Source organism: Hyla sarda, unplaced genomic scaffold (genome assembly GCF_029499605.1).
Source record: "Hyla sarda isolate aHylSar1 unplaced genomic scaffold, aHylSar1.hap1 scaffold_270, whole genome shotgun sequence".
Lineage (NCBI taxonomy): Eukaryota > Metazoa > Chordata > Amphibia > Anura > Hylidae > Hyla > Hyla sarda.
The window spans coordinates 300,156-316,885 of NW_026609396.1; the positions used below are offsets into that span (position 1 = coordinate 300,156).

Below are 16,730 nucleotides of genomic sequence, written 5' to 3' on the forward strand. Positions count from 1 at the left end.
ATATATATATATATATTTCTCCGCCGAAATCACTTTTAAACCCATTTCCACCTTTTTTTCCCTTCTCTTCCTCTTACTTTTTTTTCACGTTTTTTTACGTTTTTCTCCTTTTCGCCTCTTTTCTGGGCGTATTATTCTTCTTTTTCTTCTTTTTTTTCGTCTAATGCATACCCCATCAGTGCAGCAATGCTTATTCAATACCGCCAGCAGATGGAGACACTGGGGGATAATTTTCTAAGGATTTATACTGATTTTTCCTGTCTGAATTTGTCGCACAGAAAGTTGCAGGCCAAATATGTGTGACATTTCTGCGACTTTAGCTTCTAGAGCATTTTTACAACATTATACATAGGTGCTGAATACATAAAAAGCGACTGTTCAGCGACAGACAAGTCGCATCGGCTGAAAGTAGGCCAGAATGTCAGTCCATGTTGGAGCAGGTTTAGATACAGTCTAAAGCATAGATCTCAAAGTCTGTGCACAGAATTTAGCAAGGGCCTCGCACCTTCTGATGCATCAGGTAGGTGCACAATAGCATAGCCTAACCCTCTGTACTTTGGTCTATATTGATGCGGGACATAGACAGCCAGCTGATGACCAATCCATTAGTGCAATGGATGGCTGGAAGCATTTGTCTTTGCCTTTGCAATACCACAGAAGCAATGCATGGTCAATGTACAGCAATGACACACCTGTGTGAACAGCCAGGAGACCCCCCCCCCCCCCCCCCCATGTTATGTTACATAGTTACATAGTTAGTACGGTCGAAAAAAGACATATGTCCATCAAGTTCAACCAGGGAATTAAGGGGTAGGGGTGTGGCGCGATATTGGGGAAGGGATGAGATTTTATATTTCTTCATAAGCATTAATCTTATTTTGTCAATTAGGAACATTCAGCACCCACCCGCTATCAAGGCAGCTGCCTATCATGTCATGCCCTACCTGCACAGGTGTGCTGGCTACTCAAATGATCCAATTAAGGAGGCCATTTAGTCAGCAGCAGCAGAAGTCCTGTGCCTGGACGCTCCAACAGGGGCCAGACACAAGCAGAAGCAGAAGCAGCAGAAGCAGCAGCAGCACCACCTTTTGTTTTTTGGCTGCAGCAGCAGCAAGGCCCACAGGGCTGGCTAGCTGGCTAGCCAGCAAGCAGGTAGCAATGAAAGTAGGAATCTTTCTTTTTAACCCTGTAAGGGGGTGGTGCACTGTACCCGAAGATACTGCCATATCGGGTCAATGCATAGGGCGACGGAAGCAAGCTTCGAAATCGGCCCCCGTTCTCAAAAATCCATTTAATATATGGTCCCCAGATAGGGGACGTATCAGATATTAAACTGATAAGAACAGATACTACACTTGATCTTAGCCAAAAGGCCGAGAAGCGATAACCGTGAAAGGGGCGGGCCCAACAAGGTCCCCTTCATGGGCACTATCACTGCTTGCTGTCAGGGAGGCTGCCAGACAATTTTCCATGCACACTCTGGGCTGGGGGGCAGTCAACCACCAGTACACACAGCAGAACCTAAACCCATACCATTATTGCTAAGCAGCAAGACAGGGGCCCATTGCACTCCCACGGGGCCTTTTTAAATGCAATCCATAACCCGGATTTGCCAGGAACCCTTCTTACTCCTCCTACTTGCATGTGACACTGGGCTTAGGATCTGCATAGGAAACACACACACAAGCACACACCTACCTTTGTTGCCTGCAGATGCCTCCTTGGCTGTCCCCAAACGGTATCAAACCAACACCCACGGGAAGCTGTAAGCATAGAGGACATGCCTGCACCCCATTGGACTTACCTGTGTGGGTTAAATCCGGGTTATTTGACAACCTATGGCGGTGATGGTTCTGCTCAGGCAGAGCAGTGCTGATGCTCCTCATAAAGCTGTCGCTGCTGTGAAGGTTCTAGGTGACATCACAAATCCCTATGGTTACATACACAACAAAGCTGGGTTGTTGTTGTTTACACTCTGCAAGGCCTGTGGAAGTGAGTGACATCATAGCACTGTAGTTCTGAGGGTTCAAGATGGATGCAACAATCTCCTGTTGCTTCTATGAAGGCCGTAATAGACAACATCACCAAACAGCTCCATAGTCACATACACAGCAAAGGAGAGATGTTGTTTACACCTAGTGATGTCAGTGGTATTGAGTGACATCACAGCACAGTGCTAAGGCTCCTGGGCCTGGACACAGCAGCGGCTGCAATATCTCAACGGAGAATACGTTTATATCTATGTGTGTGTGTGCGCATATATATATATATATATATATATATATATATATATATATATATATATATATTTCTCCGCCGAAATCACTTTTAAACCCATTTCCACCTTTTTTTCCCTTCTCTTCCTCTTACTTTTTTTTCACGTTTTTTTACGTTTTTCTCCTTTTCGCCTCTTTTCTGGGCGTATTATTCTTCTTTTTCTTCTTTTTTTTCGTCTAATGCATACCCCATCAGTGCAGCAATGCTTATTCAATACCGCCAGCAGATGGAGACACTGGGGGATAATTTTCTAAGGATTTATACTGATTTTTCCTGTCTGAATTTGTCGCACAGAAAGTTGCAGGCCAAATATGTGTGACATTTCTGCGACTTTAGCTTCTAGAGCATTTTTACAACATTATACATAGGTGCTGAATACATAAAAAGCGACTGTTCAGCGACAGACAAGTCGCATCGGCTGAAAGTAGGCCAGAATGTCAGTCCATGTTGGAGCAGGTTTAGATACAGTCTAAAGCATAGATCTCAAAGTCTGTGCACAGAATTTAGCAAGGGCCTCGCACCTTCTGATGCATCAGGTAGGTGCACAATAGCATAGCCTAACCCTCTGTACTTTGGTCTATATTGATGCGGGACATAGACAGCCAGCTGATGACCAATCCATTAGTGCAATGGATGGCTGGAAGCATTTGTCTTTGCCTTTGCAATACCACAGAAGCAATGCATGGTCAATGTACAGCAATGACACACCTGTGTGAACAGCCAGGAGACCCCCCCCCCCATGTTATGTTACATAGTTACATAGTTAGTACGGTCGAAAAAAGACATATGTCCATCAAGTTCAACCAGGGAATTAAGGGGTAGGGGTGTGGCGCGATATTGGGGAAGGGATGAGATTTTATATTTCTTCATAAGCATTAATCTTATTTTGTCAATTAGGAACATTCAGCACCCACCCGCTATCAAGGCAGCTGCCTATCATGTCATGCCCTACCTGCACAGGTGTGCTGGCTACTCAAATGATCCAATTAAGGAGGCCATTTAGTCAGCAGCAGCAGAAGTCCTGTGCCTGGACGCTCCAACAGGGGCCAGACACAAGCAGAAGCAGAAGCAGCAGAAGCAGCAGCAGCACCACCTTTTGTTTTTTGGCTGCAGCAGCAGCAAGGCCCACAGGGCTGGCTAGCTGGCTAGCCAGCAAGCAGGTAGCAATGAAAGTAGGAATCTTTCTTTTTAACCCTGTAAGGGGGTGGTGCACTGTACCCGAAGATACTGCCATATCGGGTCAATGCATAGGGCGACGGAAGCAAGCTTCGAAATCGGCCCCCGTTCTCAAAAATCCATTTAATATATGGTCCCCAGATAGGGGACGTATCAGATATTAAACTGATAAGAACAGATACTACACTTGATCTTAGCCAAAAGGCCGAGAAGCGATAACCGTGAAAGGGGCGGGCCCAACAAGGTCCCCTTCATGGGCACTATCACTGCTTGCTGTCAGGGAGGCTGCCAGACAATTTTCCATGCACACTCTGGGCTGGGGGGCAGTCAACCACCAGTACACACAGCAGAACCTAAACCCATACCATTATTGCTAAGCAGCAAGACAGGGGCCCATTGCACTCCCACGGGGCCTTTTTAAATGCAATCCATAACCCGGATTTGCCAGGAACCCTTCTTACTCCTCCTACTTGCATGTGACACTGGGCTTAGGATCTGCATAGGAAACACACACACAAGCACACACCTACCTTTGTTGCCTGCAGATGCCTCCTTGGCTGTCCCCAAACGGTATCAAACCAACACCCACGGGAAGCTGTAAGCATAGAGGACATGCCTGCACCCCATTGGACTTACCTGTGTGGGTTAAATCCGGGTTATTTGACAACCTATGGCGGTGATGGTTCTGCTCAGGCAGAGCAGTGCTGATGCTCCTCATAAAGCTGTCGCTGCTGTGAAGGTTCTAGGTGACATCACAAATCCCTATGGTTACATACACAACAAAGCTGGGTTGTTGTTGTTTACACTCTGCAAGGCCTGTGGAAGTGAGTGACATCATAGCACTGTAGTTCTGAGGGTTCAAGATGGATGCAACAATCTCCTGTTGCTTCTATGAAGGCCGTAATAGACGACATCACCAAACAGCTCCATAGTCACATACACAGCAAAGGAGAGATGTTGTTTACACCTAGTGATGTCAGTGGTATTGAGTGACATCACAGCACAGTGCTAAGGCTCCTGGGCCTGGACACAGCAGCGGCTGCAATATCTCAACGGAGAATACGTTTATATCTATGTGTGTGTGTGCGCATATATATATATATATATATATATATATATATATATATATATTTCTCCGCCGAAATCACTTTTAAACCCATTTCCACCTTTTTTTCCCTTCTCTTCCTCTTACTTTTTTTTCACGTTTTTTTACGTTTTTCTCCTTTTCGCCTCTTTTCTGGGCGTATTATTCTTCTTTTTCTTCTTTTTTTTCGTCTAATGCATACCCCATCAGTGCAGCAATGCTTATTCAATACCGCCAGCAGATGGAGACACTGGGGGATAATTTTCTAAGGATTTATACTGATTTTTCCTGTCTGAATTTGTCGCACAGAAAGTTGCAGGCCAAATATGTGTGACATTTCTGCGACTTTAGCTTCTAGAGCATTTTTACAACATTATACATAGGTGCTGAATACATAAAAAGCGACTGTTCAGCGACAGACAAGTCGCATCGGCTGAAAGTAGGCCAGAATGTCAGTCCATGTTGGAGCAGGTTTAGATACAGTCTAAAGCATAGATCTCAAAGTCTGTGCACAGAATTTAGCAAGGGCCTCGCACCTTCTGATGCATCAGGTAGGTGCACAATAGCATAGCCTAACCCTCTGTACTTTGGTCTATATTGATGCGGGACATAGACAGCCAGCTGATGACCAATCCATTAGTGCAATGGATGTCTGGAAGCATTTGTCTTTGCCTTTGCAATACCACAGAAGCAATGCATGGTCAATGTACAGCAATGACACACCTGTGTGAACAGCCAGGAGACCCCCCCCCCCCCCCCCCCCATGTTATGTTACATAGTTACATAGTTAGTACGGTCGAAAAAAGACATATGTCCATCAAGTTCAACCAGGGAATTAAGGGGTAGGGGTGTGGCGCGATATTGGGGAAGGGATGAGATTTTATATTTCTTCATAAGCATTAATCTTATTTTGTCAATTAGGAACATTCAGCACCCACCCGCTATCAAGGCAGCTGCCTATCATGTCATGCCCTACCTGCACAGGTGTGCTGGCTACTCAAATGATCCAATTAAGGAGGCCATTTAGTCAGCAGCAGCAGAAGTCCTGTGCCTGGACGCTCCAACAGGGGCCAGACACAAGCAGAAGCAGAAGCAGCAGAAGCAGCAGCAGCACCACCTTTTGTTTTTTGGCTGCAGCAGCAGCAAGGCCCACAGGGCTGGCTAGCTGGCTAGCCAGCAAGCAGGTAGCAATGAAAGTAGGAATCTTTCTTTTTAACCCTGTAAGGGGGTGGTGCACTGTACCCGAAGATACTGCCATATCGGGTCAATGCATAGGGCGACGGAAGCAAGCTTCGAAATCGGCCCCCGTTCTCAAAAATCCATTTAATATATGGTCCCCAGATAGGGGACGTATCAGATATTAAACTGATAAGAACAGATACTACACTTGATCTTAGCCAAAAGGCCGAGAAGCGATAACCGTGAAAGGGGCGGGCCCAACAAGGTCCCCTTCATGGGCACTATCACTGCTTGCTGTCAGGGAGGCTGCCAGACAATTTTCCATGCACACTCTGGGCTGGGGGGCAGTCAACCACCAGTACACACAGCAGAACCTAAACCCATACCATTATTGCTAAGCAGCAAGACAGGGGCCCATTGCACTCCCACGGGGCCTTTTTAAATGCAATCCATAACCCGGATTTGCCAGGAACCCTTCTTACTCCTCCTACTTGCATGTGACACTGGGCTTAGGATCTGCATAGGAAACACACACACAAGCACACACCTACCTTTGTTGCCTGCAGATGCCTCCTTGGCTGTCCCCAAACGGTATCAAACCAACACCCACGGGAAGCTGTAAGCATAGAGGACATGCCTGCACCCCATTGGACTTACCTGTGTGGGTTAAATCCGGGTTATTTGACAACCTATGGCGGTGATGGTTCTGCTCAGGCAGAGCAGTGCTGATGCTCCTCATAAAGCTGTCGCTGCTGTGAAGGTTCTAGGTGACATCACAAATCCCTATGGTTACATACACAACAAAGCTGGGTTGTTGTTGTTTACACTCTGCAAGGCCTGTGGAAGTGAGTGACATCATAGCACTGTAGTTCTGAGGGTTCAAGATGGATGCAACAATCTCCTGTTGCTTCTATGAAGGCCGTAATAGACGACATCACCAAACAGCTCCATAGTCACATACACAGCAAAGGAGAGATGTTGTTTACACCTAGTGATGTCAGTGGTATTGAGTGACATCACAGCACAGTGCTAAGGCTCCTGGGCCTGGACACAGCAGCGGCTGCAATATCTCAACGGAGAATACGTTTATATCTATGTGTGTGTGTGCGCATATATATATATATATATATATATATATATATATATATATATATATATTTCTCCGCCGAAATCACTTTTAAACCCATTTCCACCTTTTTTTCCCTTCTCTTCCTCTTACTTTTTTTTCACGTTTTTTTACGTTTTTCTCCTTTTCGCCTCTTTTCTGGGCGTATTATTCTTCTTTTTCTTCTTTTTTTTCGTCTAATGCATACCCCATCAGTGCAGCAATGCTTATTCAATACCGCCAGCAGATGGAGACACTGGGGGATAATTTTCTAAGGATTTATACTGATTTTTCCTGTCTGAATTTGTCGCACAGAAAGTTGCAGGCCAAATATGTGTGACATTTCTGCGACTTTAGCTTCTAGAGCATTTTTACAACATTATACATAGGTGCTGAATACATAAAAAGCGACTGTTCAGCGACAGACAAGTCGCATCGGCTGAAAGTAGGCCAGAATGTCAGTCCATGTTGGAGCAGGTTTAGATACAGTCTAAAGCATAGATCTCAAAGTCTGTGCACAGAATTTAGCAAGGGCCTCGCACCTTCTGATGCATCAGGTAGGTGCACAATAGCATAGCCTAACCCTCTGTACTTTGGTCTATATTGATGCGGGACATAGACAGCCAGCTGATGACCAATCCATTAGTGCAATGGATGGCTGGAAGCATTTGTCTTTGCCTTTGCAATACCACAGAAGCAATGCATGGTCAATGTACAGCAATGACACACCTGTGTGAACAGCCAGGAGACCCCCCCCCCCCCCCCCCCATGTTATGTTACATAGTTACATAGTTAGTACGGTCGAAAAAAGACATATGTCCATCAAGTTCAACCAGGGAATTAAGGGGTAGGGGTGTGGCGCGATATTGGGGAAGGGATGAGATTTTATATTTCTTCATAAGCATTAATCTTATTTTGTCAATTAGGAACATTCAGCACCCACCCGCTATCAAGGCAGCTGCCTATCATGTCATGCCCTACCTGCACAGGTGTGCTGGCTACTCAAATGATCCAATTAAGGAGGCCATTTAGTCAGCAGCAGCAGAAGTCCTGTGCCTGGACGCTCCAACAGGGGCCAGACACAAGCAGAAGCAGAAGCAGCAGAAGCAGCAGCAGCACCACCTTTTGTTTTTTGGCTGCAGCAGCAGCAAGGCCCACAGGGCTGGCTAGCTGGCTAGCCAGCAAGCAGGTAGCAATGAAAGTAGGAATCTTTCTTTTTAACCCTGTAAGGGGGTGGTGCACTGTACCCGAAGATACTGCCATATCGGGTCAATGCATAGGGCGACGGAAGCAAGCTTCGAAATCGGCCCCCGTTCTCAAAAATCCATTTAATATATGGTCCCCAGATAGGGGACGTATCAGATATTAAACTGATAAGAACAGATACTACACTTGATCTTAGCCAAAAGGCCGAGAAGCGATAACCGTGAAAGGGGCGGGCCCAACAAGGTCCCCTTCATGGGCACTATCACTGCTTGCTGTCAGGGAGGCTGCCAGACAATTTTCCATGCACACTCTGGGCTGGGGGGCAGTCAACCACCAGTACACACAGCAGAACCTAAACCCATACCATTATTGCTAAGCAGCAAGACAGGGGCCCATTGCACTCCCACGGGGCCTTTTTAAATGCAATCCATAACCCGGATTTGCCAGGAACCCTTCTTACTCCTCCTACTTGCATGTGACACTGGGCTTAGGATCTGCATAGGAAACACACACACAAGCACACACCTACCTTTGTTGCCTGCAGATGCCTCCTTGGCTGTCCCCAAACGGTATCAAACCAACACCCACGGGAAGCTGTAAGCATAGAGGACATGCCTGCACCCCATTGGACTTACCTGTGTGGGTTAAATCCGGGTTATTTGACAACCTATGGCGGTGATGGTTCTGCTCAGGCAGAGCAGTGCTGATGCTCCTCATAAAGCTGTCGCTGCTGTGAAGGTTCTAGGTGACATCACAAATCCCTATGGTTACATACACAACAAAGCTGGGTTGTTGTTGTTTACACTCTGCAAGGCCTGTGGAAGTGAGTGACATCATAGCACTGTAGTTCTGAGGGTTCAAGATGGATGCAACAATCTCCTGTTGCTTCTATGAAGGCCGTAATAGACGACATCACCAAACAGCTTGTCACGATGCCGGCTGGCAGGTAGTGGATCCTCTGTGCCAGAGAGGGATTGGCGTGGACCGTGCTAGAGGATCGGTTCTAAGTCACTACTGGTTTTCACCAGAGCCCGCCGCAAAGCGGGATGGTCTTGCTGCGGCGGTAGTGACCAGGTCGTATCCCCTAGCAACGGCTCAACCTCTCTGGCTGCTGAAGATAGGCGCGGTACAAGGGAGTAGACAGAAGCAAGGTCGGACGTAGCAGAAGGTCGGGGCAGGCAGCAAGGATCGTAGTCAGGGGCAACGGCAGGAGGTCTGGAACACAGGCTAGGAACACACAAGGAAACGCTTTCACTGGCACTAAGGCAACAAGATCCGGCGAGGGAGTGAAGGGGAAGTGAGGTGATATAGGGAAGTGCACAGGTGTAAACACTAATTGGAACCACTGCGCCAATCAGCGGCGCAGTGGCCCTTTAAATCGCAAAGACCCGGCGCGCGCGCGCCCTAGGGAGCGGGGCCGCGCGCGCCGGGACAGAACTGACGGAGAGCGAGTCAGGTACGGGAGCCGGGGTGCGCATCGCGAGCGGGCGCTACCCGCATCGCGAATCGCATCCCGGCCAGAGGCGGTATCGCAGCGCCCCGGGTCCGTGGAACCGACCGGAGCGCTGCAGTGAGAGGAGTGTAGCGAGGGCTCCGGGGAGGAGCGGGGACCCGGAGCGCTCGGCGTAACAGTACCCCCCCCCTTGGGTCTCCCCCTCTTCTTGGAGCCTGAGAACCTGAGGACCAGACTTTTGTCCAGGATATTGTCCTCAGGTTCCCAGGACCTCTCTTCTGGACCACAACCCTCCCAATCCACTAAAAAGAAGGTTTTCCCTCTGACCTTTTTACATGCTAAAATTTCTTTGACGGAGAAGATGTCCGAGGAGCCGGAGACAGGAGTGGGGGAAACAGATTTGGGAGAGAAACGGTTAATGATAAGTGGTTTAAGAAGAGAAACATGAAAGGCATTAGGAATACGAAGAGAAGGAGGAAGAAGAAGTTTGTAAGAGACAGGATTAATCTGGCGCAAAATCTTGAAAGGACCAAGATAGCGTGGTCCCAACTTATAGCTAGGGACACGGAAGCGGACATATTTGGCGGAGAGCCATACCTTGTCTCCAGGGGAAAAAATGGGAGGAGCTCTTCTTTTTTTATCCGCGAATCTCTTCATGCGTGAAGAAGCCTGTAAGAGAGAATTTTGGGTCTCTCTCCATATGATGGAAAGATCACGAGAAATTTCATCCACAGCGGGCAGACCAGAGGGCAAGGGGGTAGGGAGGGGAGGAAGAGGGTGACGGCCGTACACCACGAAAAACGGGGATTTGGAGGAAGATTCAGAGATTCTGAAATTATACGAGAATTCGGCCCAAGGTAGAAGATCTGCCCAGTCATCCTGGCGGGAGGAAACAAAATGTCGTAAATAGTCACCCAAGATCTGGTTAATTCTTTCTACTTGTCCATTGGATTGAGGATGGTATGCAGAAGAAAAATTTAATTTAATCTTGAGTTGTTTACAGAGAGCCCTCCAGAATTTAGACACAAATTGGACGCCTCTATCCGAGACGATCTGCGTAGGCAACCCGTGAAGACGAAAAATGTGTACAAAAAATTGTTTAGCCAACTGAGGCGCTGAAGGAAGACCAGGAAGAGGGATGAAATGTGCCATTTTGGAGAATCGATCAACGACCACCCAAATAACAGTGTTGCCATGGGATGGGGGTAAGTCAGTAATAAAATCCATACCAATCAGAGACCAAGGTTGTTCGGGGACAGGCAGAGGAAGAAGAAAACCAGCGGGCTTCTGGCGAGGAGTCTTATCCCGGGCACAGATAGTGCAGGCTCGCACAAAGTCCACCACATCAGTCTCTAGAGTCGGCCACCAATAGAAGCGAGAGATGAGTTGCACAGATTTCTTGATGCCCGCATGACCTGCGAGATGGGAGGAATGACCCCATTTGAGGATTCCGAGGCGTTGGCGTGGAGAAACAAAGGTCTTTCCTGGAGGAGTTTGCCTGATGGAGGCTGGAGAAGTGGAAATCAGGCAGTCAGGAGGAATGATGTGTTGAGGAGAGAGTTCAATTTCAGAAGCATCTGAGGAACGAGAGAGAGCATCGGCCCTAATGTTCTTATCAGCAGGCCGAAAGTGAATTTCAAAATTAAATCGGGCAAAGAACAGAGACCACCTGGCCTGACGAGGATTCAGCCGTTGGGCAGACTGGAGGTAGGAGAGGTTCTTGTGATCGGTGTAAATAATAACTGGAAATCTTGATCCCTCCAGCAGATGCCTCCATTCCTCAAGTGCTAATTTAATGGCTAGAAGCTCTCGATCCCCGATGGAGTAGTTCCTCTCCGCCGGAGAGAAGGTCCTAGAAAAAAAACCACAAGTAACAGCATGCCCGGAAGAGTTTTTTTGTAGAAGGACAGCTCCAGCTCCCACTGAGGAGGCATCAACCTCCAATAGGAAGGGTTTAGATGGGTCAGGTCTGGAGAGCACGGGAGCTGAAGAGAAGGCAGACTTGAGTCGTTTAAAGGCGTCTTCCGCTTGAGGAGGCCAAGACTTGGGATCGGCATTTTTTTTGGTTAAAGCCACAATAGGAGCCACAATGGTAGAAAAATGTGGAATAAATTGCCTGTAATAATTGGCGAACCCCAAAAAACGTTGGATGGCACGGAGTCCGGAGGGGCGTGGCCAATCTAAGACGGCAGAGAGTTTATCTGGGTCCATTTGTAGTCCCTGGCCAGAGACCAAGTATCCTAGAAAAGGAAGAGATTGGCATTCAAACAGACATTTCTCAATTTTAGCATAGAGTTGATTGTCACGAAGTCTCTGAAGAACCATACGGACATGCTGGCGGTGTTCTTCAAGATTGGCCGAAAAAATTAGGATATCATCAAGATATACAACAACACAGGAGTATAATAGATCACGAAAAATTTCATTAACAAAGTCTTGGAAGACAGCAGGGGCGTTGCACAGGCCAAAGGGCATGACCAGATACTCAAAGTGTCCATCTCTGGTGTTAAATGCTGTTTTCCACTCATCCCCCTCTCTGATGCGGATGAGGTTATAGGCGCCTCTTAAGTCCAATTTAGTAAAGATGTGGGCACCTTGGAGGCGATCAAAGAGTTCAGAGATGAGGGGTAAGGGGTAGCGGTTCTTAACCGTGATTTTATTAAGTCCGCGGTAGTCAATGCAAGGACGTAGAGAGCCATCTTTTTTGGACACAAAGAAAAATCCGGCTCCGGCAGGAGAGGAGGATTTACGGATAAAGCCCTTTTTTAGATTCTCCTGGACGTATTCAGACATGGCAAGAGTCTCTGGGGCAGAGAGAGGATAAATTCTGCCCCGGGGTGGAGTAGTGCCCGGGAGGAGGTCGATAGGACAATCATAAGGCCTGTGAGGAGGTAGAGTCTCCGCTTGTTTTTTGCAGAAAACATCCGCGAAGTCCATATAGGCCTTAGGGAGACCGGTTACTGGAGGAAGCACAGAGTCACGGCAAGGGTTACTGGGAACCGGTTTTAGACAGTCCTTGGAACAAGAGGGCCCCCAACTCTTGATCTCCCCAGTGGACCAATCCAGGGTTGGGGAATGAAGTTGAAGCCAGGGAAGTCCAAGGAGAATTTCCGAGGTGCAATTGGGGAGGACCAAAAGTTCAATCCTCTCGTGATGAGATCCGATGCTCATTAGAAGGGGCTCCGTGCGGAAACGTATGGAACAGTCCAATCTTTCATTGTTTATACAATTGATGTAAAGGGGTCTGGTGAGACTGGTCACTGGGATGTTGAACCTGTTGACGAGAGAGGCCAAAATAAAATTTCCTGCAGATCCGGAGTCCAAGAAGGCCACAGCAGAGAAGGAGAAGGCAGAGGCAGACATCCGCACAGGCACAGTAAGACGTGGAGAAGCAGAGTTGACATCAAGGACTGTCTCACCTTTGTGCGGAGTCAGCGTACGTCTTTCCAGGCGGGGAGGGCGGATAGGACAATCCCTCAGGAAGTGTTCGGTACTAGCACAGTACAAGCAGAGGTTCTCCATGCGGCGTCGTGTCCTCTCTTGAGATGTCAGGCGAGACCGGTCGACCTGCATAGCCTCCACGGCGGGAGGCACAGGAACAGATTGCAGGGAACCAGAGGAGAGAGGAGCCGAGGAGAAGAAACGCCTCGTGCGAACAGAGTCCATATCTTGGCGGAGCTCCTGACGCCTTTCGGAAAAACGCATGTCAATGCGAGTGGCTAGGTGAATAAGTTCATGAAGATTAGCAGGCATTTCTCGTGCGGCCAGAACATCTTTAATGTTGCTGGATAGGCCTTTTTTAAAGGTCGCGCAGAGGGCCTCATTGTTCCAGGATAATTCAGAAGCAAGAGTACGGAATTGTACGGCATACTCGCCAACGGAAGAATTACCCTGGACCAGGTTCAACAGGGCAGTCTCAGCAGAAGAGGCTCGGGCAGGTTCCTCAAAGACACTTCGAATTTCCGAGAAGAAGGAGTGTACAGAGGCAGTGACGGGGTCATTGCGGTCCCAGAGCGGTGTGGCCCAAGCCAGGGCTTTTCCAGACAGCAGGCTGACTACGAAAGCCACCTTAGACCTTTCAGTGGGGAACTGGTCCGACATCATCTCCAAGTGTAATGAACATTGGGAAAGGAAGCCACGGCAAAACTTAGAGTCCCCATCAAATTTATCCGGCAAGGATAGTCGTAGTCCAGAAGCGGCCACTCGCTGCGGAGGAGGTACAGGAGCTGGCGGAGGAGATGATTGCTGGAGCTGTGGTAGTAGCTGTTGTAGCATAACAGTCAGTTGAGACAGCTGTTGGCCTTGTTGCGCTATCTGTTGTGACTGCTGGGCGACCACCGTGGTGAGGTCAGCGACAACTGGCAGAGGAACTTCAGCGGGATCCATGGCCGGATCTACTGTCACGATGCCGGCTGGCAGGTAGTGGATCCTCTGTGCCAGAGAGGGATTGGCGTGGACCGTGCTAGAGGATCGGTTCTAAGTCACTACTGGTTTTCACCAGAGCCCGCCGCAAAGCGGGATGGTCTTGCTGCGGCGGTAGTGACCAGGTCGTATCCCCTAGCAACGGCTCAACCTCTCTGGCTGCTGAAGATAGGCGCGGTACAAGGGAGTAGACAGAAGCAAGGTCGGACGTAGCAGAAGGTCGGGGCAGGCAGCAAGGATCGTAGTCAGGGGCAACGGCAGGAGGTCTGGAACACAGGCTAGGAACACACAAGGAAACGCTTTCACTGGCACTAAGGCAACAAGATCCGGCGAGGGAGTGAAGGGGAAGTGAGGTGATATAGGGAAGTGCACAGGTGTAAACACTAATTGGAACCACTGCGCCAATCAGCGGCGCAGTGGCCCTTTAAATCGCAAAGACCCGGCGCGCGCGCGCCCTAGGGAGCGGGGCCGCGCGCGCCGGGACAGAACTGACGGAGAGCGAGTCAGGTACGGGAGCCGGGGTGCGCATCGCGAGCGGGCGCTACCCGCATCGCGAATCGCATCCCGGCCAGAGGCGGTATCGCAGCGCCCCGGGTCCGTGGAACCGACCGGAGCGCTGCAGTGAGAGGAGTGTAGCGAGGGCTCCGGGGAGGAGCGGGGACCCGGAGCGCTCGGCGTAACACAGCTCCATAGTCACATACACAGCAAAGGAGAGATGTTGTTTACACCTAGTGATGTCAGTGGTATTGAGTGACATCACAGCACAGTGCTAAGGCTCCTGGGCCTGGACACAGCAGCGGCTGCAATATCTCAACGGAGAATACGTTTATATCTATGTGTGTGTGTGCGCATATATATATATATATATATATATATATATATATATATATATATATATTTCTCCGCCGAAATCACTTTTAAACCCATTTCCACCTTTTTTTCCCTTCTCTTCCTCTTACTTTTTTTTCACGTTTTTTTACGTTTTTCTCCTTTTCGCCTCTTTTCTGGGCGTATTATTCTTCTTTTTCTTCTTTTTTTTCGTCTAATGCATACCCCATCAGTGCAGCAATGCTTATTCAATACCGCCAGCAGATGGAGACACTGGGGGATAATTTTCTAAGGATTTATACTGATTTTTCCTGTCTGAATTTGTCGCACAGAAAGTTGCAGGCCAAATATGTGTGACATTTCTGCGACTTTAGCTTCTAGAGCATTTTTACAACATTATACATAGGTGCTGAATACATAAAAAGCGACTGTTCAGCGACAGACAAGTCGCATCGGCTGAAAGTAGGCCAGAATGTCAGTCCATGTTGGAGCAGGTTTAGATACAGTCTAAAGCATAGATCTCAAAGTCTGTGCACAGAATTTAGCAAGGGCCTCGCACCTTCTGATGCATCAGGTAGGTGCACAATAGCATAGCCTAACCCTCTGTACTTTGGTCTATATTGATGCGGGACATAGACAGCCAGCTGATGACCAATCCATTAGTGCAATGGATGGCTGGAAGCATTTGTCTTTGCCTTTGCAATACCACAGAAGCAATGCATGGTCAATGTACAGCAATGACACACCTGTGTGAACAGCCAGGAGACCCCCCCCCCCCCCCCCCATGTTATGTTACATAGTTACATAGTTAGTACGGTCGAAAAAAGACATATGTCCATCAAGTTCAACCAGGGAATTAAGGGGTAGGGGTGTGGCGCGATATTGGGGAAGGGATGAGATTTTATATTTCTTCATAAGCATTAATCTTATTTTGTCAATTAGGAACATTCAGCACCCACCCGCTATCAAGGCAGCTGCCTATCATGTCATGCCCTACCTGCACAGGTGTGCTGGCTACTCAAATGATCCAATTAAGGAGGCCATTTAGTCAGCAGCAGCAGAAGTCCTGTGCCTGGACGCTCCAACAGGGGCCAGACACAAGCAGAAGCAGAAGCAGCAGAAGCAGCAGCAGCACCACCTTTTGTTTTTTGGCTGCAGCAGCAGCAAGGCCCACAGGGCTGGCTAGCTGGCTAGCCAGCAAGCAGGTAGCAATGAAAGTAGGAATCTTTCTTTTTAACCCTGTAAGGGGGTGGTGCACTGTACCCGAAGATACTGCCATATCGGGTCAATGCATAGGGCGACGGAAGCAAGCTTCGAAATCGGCCCCCGTTCTCAAAAATCCATTTAATATATGGTCCCCAGATAGGGGACGTATCAGATATTAAACTGATAAGAACAGATACTACACTTGATCTTAGCCAAAAGGCCGAGAAGCGATAACCGTGAAAGGGGCGGGCCCAACAAGGTCCCCTTCATGGGCACTATCACTGCTTGCTGTCAGGGAGGCTGCCAGACAATTTTCCATGCACACTCTGGGCTGGGGGGCAGTCAACCACCAGTACACACAGCAGAACCTAAACCCATACCATTATTGCTAAGCAGCAAGACAGGGGCCCATTGCACTCCCACGGGGCCTTTTTAAATGCAATCCATAACCCGGATTTGCCAGGAACCCTTCTTACTCCTCCTACTTGCATGTGACACTGGGCTCAGGATCTGCATAGGAAACACACACACAAGCACACACCTACCTTTGTTGCCTGCAGATGCCTCCTTGGCTGTCCCCAAACGGTATCAAACCAACACCCACGGGAAGCTGTAAGCATAGAGGACATGCCTGCACCCCATTGGACTTACCTGTGTGGGTTAAATCCGGGTTATTTGACAACCTATGGCGGTGATGGTTCTGCTCAGGCAGAGCAGTGCTGATGCTCCTCATAAAGCTGTCGCTGCTGTGAAGGTTCTAGGTGACATCACAAATCCCTATGGTTACATACACA

General features: G+C 48.5%; 5 non-coding genes across 5 annotated transcripts; all 5 read right to left on the reverse strand.

Moving 5' to 3' along the window:
- Nucleotides 1–1,194: 1,194 nt before the first annotated feature.
- On the reverse strand, nucleotides 1,195–1,385 carry LOC130325040 (U2 spliceosomal RNA). The gene has a single exon (XR_008869924.1). It is a non-coding gene; the product is annotated as a U2 spliceosomal RNA (small nuclear RNA).
- A 2,094-nt stretch (nucleotides 1,386–3,479) lies between these two features.
- On the reverse strand, nucleotides 3,480–3,670 carry LOC130325042 (U2 spliceosomal RNA). The gene has a single exon (XR_008869925.1). It is a non-coding gene; the product is annotated as a U2 spliceosomal RNA (small nuclear RNA).
- Nucleotides 3,671–5,763: 2,093 nt separating this feature from the next.
- Nucleotides 5,764–5,954, reverse strand: LOC130325043 (U2 spliceosomal RNA). The gene has a single exon (XR_008869926.1). It is a non-coding gene; the product is annotated as a U2 spliceosomal RNA (small nuclear RNA).
- Nucleotides 5,955–8,052: 2,098 nt separating this feature from the next.
- LOC130325044 (U2 spliceosomal RNA) lies at nucleotides 8,053–8,243 on the reverse strand. The gene has a single exon (XR_008869927.1). It is a non-coding gene; the product is annotated as a U2 spliceosomal RNA (small nuclear RNA).
- Nucleotides 8,244–15,977: 7,734 nt separating this feature from the next.
- Nucleotides 15,978–16,168, reverse strand: LOC130325045 (U2 spliceosomal RNA). The gene has a single exon (XR_008869928.1). It is a non-coding gene; the product is annotated as a U2 spliceosomal RNA (small nuclear RNA).
- Nucleotides 16,169–16,730: the final 562 nt, after the last annotated feature.